At 49.5% G+C, this 9803-nt stretch overlaps 1 long non-coding RNA gene across 3 annotated transcripts; it reads left to right on the top strand.

The window, feature by feature from the left end:
* On the top strand, window positions 1–7861 carry LOC121818780 (uncharacterized). 3 transcript variants are annotated; one of them, XR_009599451.1, is made up of 4 exons: window positions 1–350; window positions 1917–2541; window positions 3485–6469; window positions 7393–7861. It is a non-coding gene; the product is annotated as an uncharacterized LOC121818780 (long non-coding RNA). The 3 variants fall into 3 exon arrangements; XR_006058891.2 differs by lacking the exons at window positions 1–350; window positions 7393–7861 and adding an exon at window positions 906–1236 and having other exon boundaries at window positions 3485–5885; XR_006058892.2 differs by lacking the exons at window positions 1–350; window positions 7393–7861 and adding an exon at window positions 906–1236 and having other exon boundaries at window positions 1917–2641; window positions 3485–5885.
* The last annotated feature ends 1942 nt before the right edge of the window (window positions 7862–9803 follow it).

The raw sequence follows: 9803 nt of genomic DNA, 5'->3' as shown, positions 1-9803 counted from the left end.
AGGTCACACAGCTAGGAAGAGACAGCAAAATCAGAGCCCCGGAGCGGTGCTCTGCCGTCTTAGAAGTGCTTCTATATTTTTCTCAGTAGGGTGGGCTTGGCCCCGACCCCTGGTCTGCCAAGGTAGTGGGTTGCCAGGGTCTTCCCGGTCGCTCAAACGGGTAAGCAATCTGCCTGCAACGCAGGAGACTCGGGTTCCATCCCTGGGTCAGGAAGATCCTCTGGAGAAGGGAATGGCAGTCCGGTCTAGTATTTCTGCATGGAGACTCCCCACGGACAGAGAAGTCTGGCGGGCTTCAGCCCGTGGGGTCGCAAAGAGCTGGACACGACTGAGCGACTAAATGCTACTAGGTAAGCAGAGCCCAGCTGGAGCAAACCTGGCCCTGGGATTCTTTCTCTGCGGTGTCTGGCAGGGAGCCGAAGACAGAGGATCCAGGCCCAGGCAAGCCCCGTATCCGCCGCCGCCCCGCCCCGGGGACTTCCCCACCCAGGGCCTTTACCACCTAAGACTGGAGGCGGGAGTAGAAAGGGACGACAGAGGATGAGATGGTTGGATGGCATCACCAACTCCATGGACATGAGTTTGGGTACACTCCGGGAGCTGGCGATGGACAGGGAGGCCTGGCGTGCTGCAGTCCGTGGGGTCGCAAAGATCGGACACGACTGAGCGACTGAACTGAACTGTGAACTGAACTGCGGAGGAGGCGGTGGCCGCGCCCTGGTCCCCGCAGCCCGGCCGGCTCCCCGGGCCCGTCGCTCCGAACGACCGGCAGGGGGCGCAGGCTCCCCGGCCTTTTGGCCGGGCCGCCGCGCGCCCGCAGGGGCCGTGACAGCTGCAGGACCTCGTCGGTTTGGGGAGCCGGCAGCTCGGCTCAGCCGCGTCGAGGGCTTCCTTCCTCTTTTATCAGATCTGTCAGGGCTGCCGCGCTGCGAAGGCGCCTCCGGCCTCTTCCCTCCTTCCTGTGGCGAACCGACGTGCCCCGCGCCGCCGCTCATCTCCGCCCCCGCCGCCCGCCGCGGGCCCCGCGGGCCGGGCTCGCACCCTTTTCGGGGAGGAGGGCCGGGGGGTGCGGGACCCTGCTTTGAGGTCAGGTCGCCGGGGGGCTCTGGTTTGCCCCCCCTGTCCCCCGGCCCGGGGCCGCCCGCGGAGCCGCTTCTTGCAGCTCTTTGCGCACTTCTGCACGCGCTGGGCCCGCGGCGGCTGGAGGAAGCGCCTCGGAAGCGAAACTCTTGGCAGGTTCGGGGGCAGTTGGGACGCGGGGGCCGGGATGCAGCCGACGTTAAGGCCCGGGCCTCCTCCCAGCTTCGGCCTCGCGCCGGGGGCGGGCCCCCTACTCCTGGGTCCAGCTCCCGCAAGGTGCCCGGCCCGCGTGCCTCCGCGAGGGGGCTCCCCGCGCTGAACTTGACCCTGACCCCCGGGAGGACGGCCCCCGCCTGAGAGACGGCCTCGGAGGGGGGACTGTCCTCAAGGGAGGCGAGCTGCCTTTGGGACGGCCATTGGGGGCGGGGGGCGGGGGTGGGAAGAAAAAGCCAGCCACCCATTTCTGATCTCATTTCTTATAAGAAATGAACCTGCTTCCGTTCCTTCCAGTGTTTCTTCGTTCTCCGATTTCCTCAGTCAAAGAAGAATAAATGCTTTTCCTTAAACACCATGTGCCCGACTCTTGGTGAGCCCATGGACTTGTAGCCCACCGGGCTCCTCTGTCCGTGGAATTCTCTAGGCAAGAATACTGAAGTGGGTAGTCATTCCCTCCTCCAGGGTATCTTCCCAACCCAGGGACTGAACCTAGGTCTCCCGCATTGCAGGCGGACTCTTCCCCTTCTGAGCCAACAGGGAAGCCCCTGCCAATTACCCGACTTTATATACGTATAGGTATAAATATATTTTTAATATAAGTAACTGTTTCATCTTTTCAGCTTGTCAACAGTCTCTTGGAGTATTAACCCCATTTTAAAGATAAGGAACATTGAGCATCCAGAGTTTCAGTAATTGGCCCAAGCTCATGCAGTAAAGAGCGGATGGAGGCCATCTGGCTCCAGAGCCCTGGGTTCTGGGCTGTCACCTCTCCAGTGTTGGAAGGAGCTCCAGTTGGGGACACCAGAAGGCTGATTCTGTGGCACTGTGGTGGAGCAGCCCTGAGCTTCCCACTGGACTTTTCTCGTGGCGAGTTTGGGAGTTCCTGGCTACACCATGCCCAGCTCCAGTCTCTGAAGTGCATGCAAGTGTGGACAAAGCAAGCGGAGCTCAGGGCTCTAACACCAAGAACCAAGCTTCAGGGCCGGCGCTCCATTTCTGTGTGATCGAGAGAGTCCTGGTTGATAAGAAGGGACTCTGGAAGTCCGGGGAGAGCCGGAGGGACCTCCCCAGCTCTTGGGCTCAGAGACAGACATGCAACACCCTGCTGTCTGCAGAGGTCACTCTAGACCAGCGAAACCACCCTGCTGCGGATGAATGGGAGAATTGTGGACCGAGGAGGGGCAAGAGAAGAAAAGCCCAGGATCCTCTCCATTCTCTGCCCTCACTGGAAACAGTGACATTTCAGTGAGTCATCTCATTCTCTGAAGTCACTGACTGCGAGAGGAATTGTTGCTTATCTCTACAGATGCTCCAGGAATCCCAGGGTCCTTGCCAGAACCTTAAGGTTGCCTAATTTAATTAAGATTGACGATAAAGACAAAAATGTCAATGAAGTGGAGCCCAGCTCACGGGTGCACATTATTGATTTGCTTTATCAATAGAGGCTGCTTTGCTTTTTTTTTTTTTTTTTTTTTAAGAAAAATTCTGCCATGTTCTGAAGTTCCCTTTCACCTTGGTATTCCAAACCAACTTTCACTATCAGATGCTTTTTAGAAATCCTAGTGACAGCAAGCTGGAAGTACTCCAGCACCTTTGGTTCACCCATGAGTGAACTAAGGATGAGTGACTTGCCCAGGGTCCCGTAGGTAGTTACCTGCAACATGAGGGCTCCTAGGACAGCGCTTTTAGGACCAGACAGCAGCTTTGGCATAAACACCTGATGGCTTCTGGGTTGGGGCAGAGTTGCCACTAGAATCCCTTTTCCATCTCCTTGTTCTTGGCTTTCAGGGAGTTCTACTTCAGGAGGCTTGGGTTTAACAGTCTTTGGCATCCTGAATTTTTATCTCATATGAAAAACACTTAACTGTATGATATGCTCCATTCATTTAAAAATAACATTTGGAGCTCCACCTGGGCTCAAGGCACTGGCTGGATGTGAATAAATGGAGACACGTGATTTCTGCCTTCTGAGACCTTCCAGGGTCACGAGGGAGAAAGACATATACACAAATAACTAGGCAATAAAAGCAGAAAGTGAGAAATAATTCACAAGAGTCTTAAAAGCATTATTCACTCATTTGCTCACGAATATTTGTTGAACCTATGAGTCAATTCATAAAGGGAACAATTGCTTTTCACTAGAAAAATCGACTGTATCAAGGAGAATAATTTTTTTTTTTTTTTACAGATTTTAACTACTTAAGTGATTATCAAAGTAATTCTGCACACTGAAGACATTTTGGAAAGCACGGAAAATGGTAAAGAAGCAACATATGCAAACTTCCCCTAAGCTCCCCAGCCAGAGACAATCCATGTGTGGTGTGTTTTCCCTTCTATTGGCTAAAATTTTTTTTCTTTAAGAAATTGAGAGCTTACTTCCCACTGCAAACCTATTACCTCATAAGCATTTCCCCACATCGTTTGGAACCCTTGACTGTTATAAGGTTTTTTTACCCAGTGCTTTTAGTCACATGGACGTACGGGAATTGCCTCACCCGCTCCCCAGCTGTAGGTCACTTAGGTTCTTTCCAGCTTTTCGTTATAGCCTGTTCCCATTGCAGCAGACATCTCTACGTACATCCATCTTCAGCCGCATGCCAACTTTTAGATTTCGGAGAAAATAATCAGAAATATGAGTCAAAAGTGCAAACATCTCAAGAAGATTGATAAATATCACCAAATTATTTGCTGAAAAGTTTCTAAAGAAACAGTAAAAAAAAAAAATGTGAACAAAGTAGGAACATTTTTCAGGCTTTTGATAAAGATCACCGAGCGGCTTGCCAGAAATAGCTCATGAATTTATACGCCCCAGTGCCTACTCGAATGCTATCCCTCTGTGCTTCAGTTAGCAGGGAGCAGTGTCTTTGATAAGTTAATCTATCTTATTGCTATTTGCATTTCTCTGACCTTTAGAGAGATCGAGCATTCCTTCTGCCTCCAAGTGTTTGTTAGCCTCTTATATTTGCTTTTTATTAAGCCACTTGCCCTTTTATCCGTGAGCATCTTTGTATATGTATCTTCAAAACTGATTTATGTGGGTTCTTTATAAAGTAAGGGTCCTCACCATCTGTCTGTGGTATTTGTTGCTAACATTTTCCCCCAGTTGTTTGTCTTTTAATTTTGCTTGATTTTCTTAATCGCACCGGAATTTCTTGTTTTTATGTAGCGTGGGACTGTCAAGCATTTCCTCTGTGGTTTCTTCCACAGCTTTGAAGCTTAGAAAGCCCTTCCCCATGTAAAGATCATTTGGTGAAGGGAGTTCCCAGGTGATAGATACAGTGGGCCCTTGGCCAGGTGGCCGGAGGTGACACAGTGTGGGGTGCCTGGGTTGGATTTGTTACTTTTTACCGTGCTGGGCCAGATCAGGGACACTTTTTAAGGTTGTGCTGGGGGTTAGGTGGGGGAATCCACTGACCTGTTTTGAGCTGGGAGAGAGCATACAGGAGTGTGCCCGAGTCTGTGTCTTCAGGATGCTACCGAATACTGTGATGTGTGCTTTCTACTGAGAACAATGTGGAACCTGTTCTGGAAAGCTGGTATGGGAAATCCAAAATTTATCGCTCAGTGAAATTGGAGAATTTTCTCCTCTGTCTTCTGAGCCTGCAGCTGTTTGGGGATTTGAAGGTGATATTTCTGATGCTATTACTATCAGCACTGGAAGGGTTCCTCCAGGCCCGCAAATTTCCTTACTTCACAGCAAATTAATACCTGCTGCTCTGTTTGCCCACAACGTTGCCGACACCTCCTGTCCACCTGGCCTAGCTTCTCTCCACGAACAGCCGGACGGTAAACGTTGAGCGCGGGCGCCCACTTTTCTGCTTAATGAGGACGGCAGTTTCAATAACTGATTCTGCTAGAGGAACCGCGCTTGAACTACTGGTGAAATCTCTGGGAAGGCGTTATTCTGGGTGGTCAAATTTTAGGTGAATAACAAGCTTACTCTTTACAGGATCGTGTTTTAGTTTCTGGTTAGACCTCCTGTGAAAATGTATTATACCTCTCGGCCCTTTATTCATTCTCTATGACAAGACAGTCTAATATATTCCTAAATGAAATACTTAAAAGATTTTTAAGTTGCCCAGCACCCCTGCCTCACAACACAAACATTTCATCTTTTTTCCATCTTGCCTTCTATATGCGTGTTTTACAGGACTGCAAATCATTGTACAGGCTCTCCTGAAGTTCTTCCCTTTTCATGGCCCAGAACCTCATTTTCGGTCTCTAGATTTCAAACAGTATCCATACAGTGATCATTTAGAGATATTTCATGTTGAAATATAGTGTGCATACAGACTACAGCATGCATCATAAATGTACAGCTTGATGAGTTTTTACAAAAGGAGCATACCCATGATCTAAACTATACAGCCCCCAGTCTATGGCCATACCACCCTGAACGTGGCCGATCTTGTCTAAACTACATGGCCCCCAGCCCAAGAAGTGAAGCGTTATCAGCACTTGGAGGCCCCCTGCTAACTGGTCCCAGTGGTGACCACGCTTCTCCTCCCAGAAAAGAACCACTATGCAGACAGCAAAGATTAACTTTGCGTATTTAGGATCTTTGTGCCAATAAAATCACAGAGAATGTCCTCTTTGGTATCTGGCTTCTTTGGCTTAACACTGTGTTTGTGAAATTCATCGTGTTTGTGAAACTACGGCTATTGTGTGAATAACAGTAGTTTAATCACTGTTTACTTTCACTGCTGTATGAATTCCATCATGTCTGTTGCTCTCAAACAAATGACCCAAATCCTAGTGACTTTAAACAGTGGTGTTTATTGTCTCCCATAGTTTCTAGCTGTTAAGAATGTCAGGAGCAGCTTAGCTGGGCAATTCTGGCTCGGGGCCTGTCATGAGTTTGCCCTTGAGATGTCAGATAGGGCTGCAGTCATCTGAAGGCTTGACTGGGGCTGGCCATCCATTCCCAAAGTGGTGCACTCACCTGGCTCTTGGCCGGAGGCCCCAGGCCCTCTTCATGGCTTGGGTTTCTTTACAGTGTGGTGGCTGGCCTCCCCCAGAGTGAATGATCAAGAGACCAAGGCAGAAGCTGCAACATCTTCCAGGACCTCTCCTTAGAAGTCACACATGGTCACTTCCACCCAGCCCTACTGGTTACTAAGTCAGTTCTATTCAGCATCAAGAAGGGACTTCACCAGGCCATGACTACCAGGAGGTGAGACTCACAGAGGGCAACTTGGGGACTGGCTACCACATATGGAAAAACTACTCATCATAAAAAGTCACTTTCTAAAGCATCTCCCATCACATTATTGGGGCTTCCCCTGGTGGCTCAGCTGTAAAGAACCCGCCTGCAGTGTAGGAGATGTGGCGGGAGATGTGTGTTTGATCCTTGAGTCGGGGAGATCCCCTGGAGCAGGGAGGGGCAACCCACTCCGGTATTCTTGCCTGGAAAATCCCATGGACAGCCTAAGGGGTCGAAAAAGAGTTGGACACGACTTTGCAACTAAGCAACAGAATCGCATTTGTCGTGTTATAAGTCAGTTGCTCTTGTAGTTAATACGGACACAAACATCTTTATGCATGTCAATTTCTATTTTTTTCTGCTGAAGTAGTTCTTAGAAATACATGCTTGGGAATGGAATTCCTGAGTCAAAAGATCTTAACTTGTTTATGAGTCTTGCTCTATTGTCACCCATTGCTTCCAAAATGGATTGTACTGATTTTCTGGGCTACCAGCAACCAAATGGCAGATGGAACCCACTGCAGCTTTATCTGCATTAGGCATTGACACTTCCAGATAAAACATTGTCTACAGAACATAAAAATGACCTTCTGTCATCTGGCAAACAATAGCTGCAAGGGCAGCTGTATTGTGAGAAACTGGTGACTGTTCTCTAAGAAGCCCTGGATAATGGATACTCTAAAGCAAACTGGTTCGCTTGTTTGTTTGTTTAATATGTGTCGGGTCTCAGCTGCGTCACGCAGGACCTGTCGTTGTAGCACACAGACTCCCTAGTCGTGGCACTTGGGCTCCAGAGCAGGCAGGCTCCGTCGTTGTGGGGTTTAGTTGCTCTGAAGCATGTGGGGTGTTAGTTCCCACACCAGGGATCAAACTCGTTTCCCTTGCATTACAAGGTGGATTCTTAACCACTGGATCGCCAGGGAAGTCACCAAACTGGTTTTGGAGCTGCATTTTTCTGCCACCTCTTGGAGAAGCAGCATGGTGAGTGGAAAGTTGCTTTCACTCTCAGCGTCCCCATCTGTAAAATGGAGATCAAGGCACCGAACTCCCGGGGTCGGTGTGAGGATTGAAGAGATAATGGATGAGGGGTTCCTAGCCCTATGCTTGCCACATAATAGGCACCCAACAAATATTGGTCATCCCCCTTGTGCCCTCTCCTAGTCGCTCTTCTTGTTTAACAAGAGTCACACATTTTACCTTCATTTGGATAAATTACTTCCTGCGATATGTCCTTGGTTTCTCCTGGAGGGGAGAAAAAAAAAACAGTATTTTTTTTCTAATTATAACACTGATGTGTGCTCACCCAATAAAAATTTGGAAACTGTGGGAAAGTACAAAGAAGGAAATAAAAATTACCCGCAATTTCACGCCTCAGATCTGCCACTGCGAACATCGGGGTGTGTTCTCAGGGTGTCGGAGCTGCTGCTTATTCTCAGAATTCTAAGGTGTGGCTCCAGGCCAGCGTGGCATCACCTCTGTCCGGCCCCACCCCAGAGATGCCAAGGATGGGGTGCGCTGGAGCGGTCGGGTCCCAGCTGTGACCGGCTGCCCCTGGCAGCCTCACCTTTCGCTGCTCACGGGAAGCAGATAGGATTTCAAGACATCCTCACCGCCCGTGGAGAGCAAGACCACATGGGGCAAGCCCTGTGGGGCGAAGGGCCGTCTTTGTTCTTCCCCTTTCCTCTGCAAGGCCCTGATCAGACTCATCCAGACTCGGGCACTTCCTGTCTCCAGGCCTTGGTTTCCTCATCTGTCCGGTGAGCAGCTGGGCCTTGATTTGCAGGATTAGCCCTGGGTGTCTTGGTGGTATCTGTGTCACCTGAACACATGCGCATCTCCTTTATTCCTCCAGCGCCTGTCCCTTTTCCTCCTTAGAAGAAGATGGGCACCTCCCCCAGCTTCAGATCATGCTGCCACCTGGACCATCTCCAATCAGCTCCTCAGTTGCTCTGGGAGTCTCAGGTCAGGCAAGGAGCCCTTCTGAGAGCTCCCCGAGGAGGAAAGGGAACAGCGTTGTGTACCGGCCTCTGTGCTGATAGAGTTGTCATGGTACCACTGGTAGAGAAGGACTGCCCAGGTTCAAATCCCAGCTTTGCCACTAACTGTGTGGCCTTGAGTAAGTTCCTCAAAGAGCTGTGTCTCACTCATCTGTAAACCAGGAAGGATGAAGATGGTAATGTGTGTGTTAAATTGTATGTGGATTAACTGAGTTAGTATGCCTAATGTCCTTGGCATGTGGTACGTACTGTTATTGTTCAGTTACTCAGTCATGTTTGATTCTTTGCAACCCACTGGACTGCAGCACCCCAGGCTTCCCTGTCCTTCAGTATCTCTCAGAGTTTGCCCAAACTCTGGTCCACTGAGTCAGTGATGCCATCTAACCATCTCATCCTCTGTCACCACCTTCTCCTCCTGCCTTCAATCTTTCCCAGCATCAGGGTCTTTTTCAATGAGTTGGCTCTTCTCCATTGGGTTATGGAACGTCAGCATCAGTCCTTCCAAAATGAATATTCAAGGTTGAGTCCCTTTAGGATTGACTGGTTTGATCTCCCTGCTGTCCTATGTGGGTATTGGTATTACTACACTGTCCAGAAGGTAGTCAGTGATCTGAGATCTGTGCTGTGTAGAACTGTAAGCAGTTTCCAAAAAATGCAAATGCAATTGACGTAGAAAGTGAGTTTCTTCTCCGTCACCTACTCTCACACTCCAGAAATAACCACTGAGAATAGATCGGTGGGCCACCTTCCAGAACATATACAGGGACTGTTTTCTCTTAAAAGCATTACATATTCTGCAAATTGCTTTTTCACTCAGGATGTTATTGAACATACTTTCATGTCACAAGGTGCAGAGACATGGCTGTTAAATTTATGCCTCCAACTCCCTGTAAATGGACAGTTTGACTATTTCCATTTTTTGACTATGCAAAGTACAGCTAGGAACATCCCTTTTTAGAGTTTCTCATTCCCAAAAGAGTACCCCGGGAGGAGGGGGTAGGGGGCACGAGCTGCTCATTGCTCCTACCCTGGACGGGCCTGTCAGTGCTAGTGAGTGTTCTGAGTGGATCTACTGTGTCACCCTGGGAGGACCCCCTCCATGTCCCCAAAGGACACAGGAGTCCGCCCAGGACGGTCCCTCCTGGAGGTGAAGACGGCAGAGCACGTTGAGGAGAGGATGACAGGCACTCAGATGACTCGAGAGCCCCTTTCTCACCATTCCCTTCTTAAAAATTATTTAAATATTTATTATAAAATTATCAGGCACGTATAAAAGATGCAAGACTAGTCTAACGAACATGCATACA

The sequence above is a fragment of the Ovis aries genome, chromosome 2 (genome assembly GCF_016772045.2).
Source record: "Ovis aries strain OAR_USU_Benz2616 breed Rambouillet chromosome 2, ARS-UI_Ramb_v3.0, whole genome shotgun sequence".
Lineage (NCBI taxonomy): Eukaryota > Metazoa > Chordata > Mammalia > Artiodactyla > Bovidae > Ovis > Ovis aries.
The sequence above is the reverse complement of the archived record's forward strand: the minus strand, read 5'-3'. Positions and strand labels throughout refer to the sequence as shown.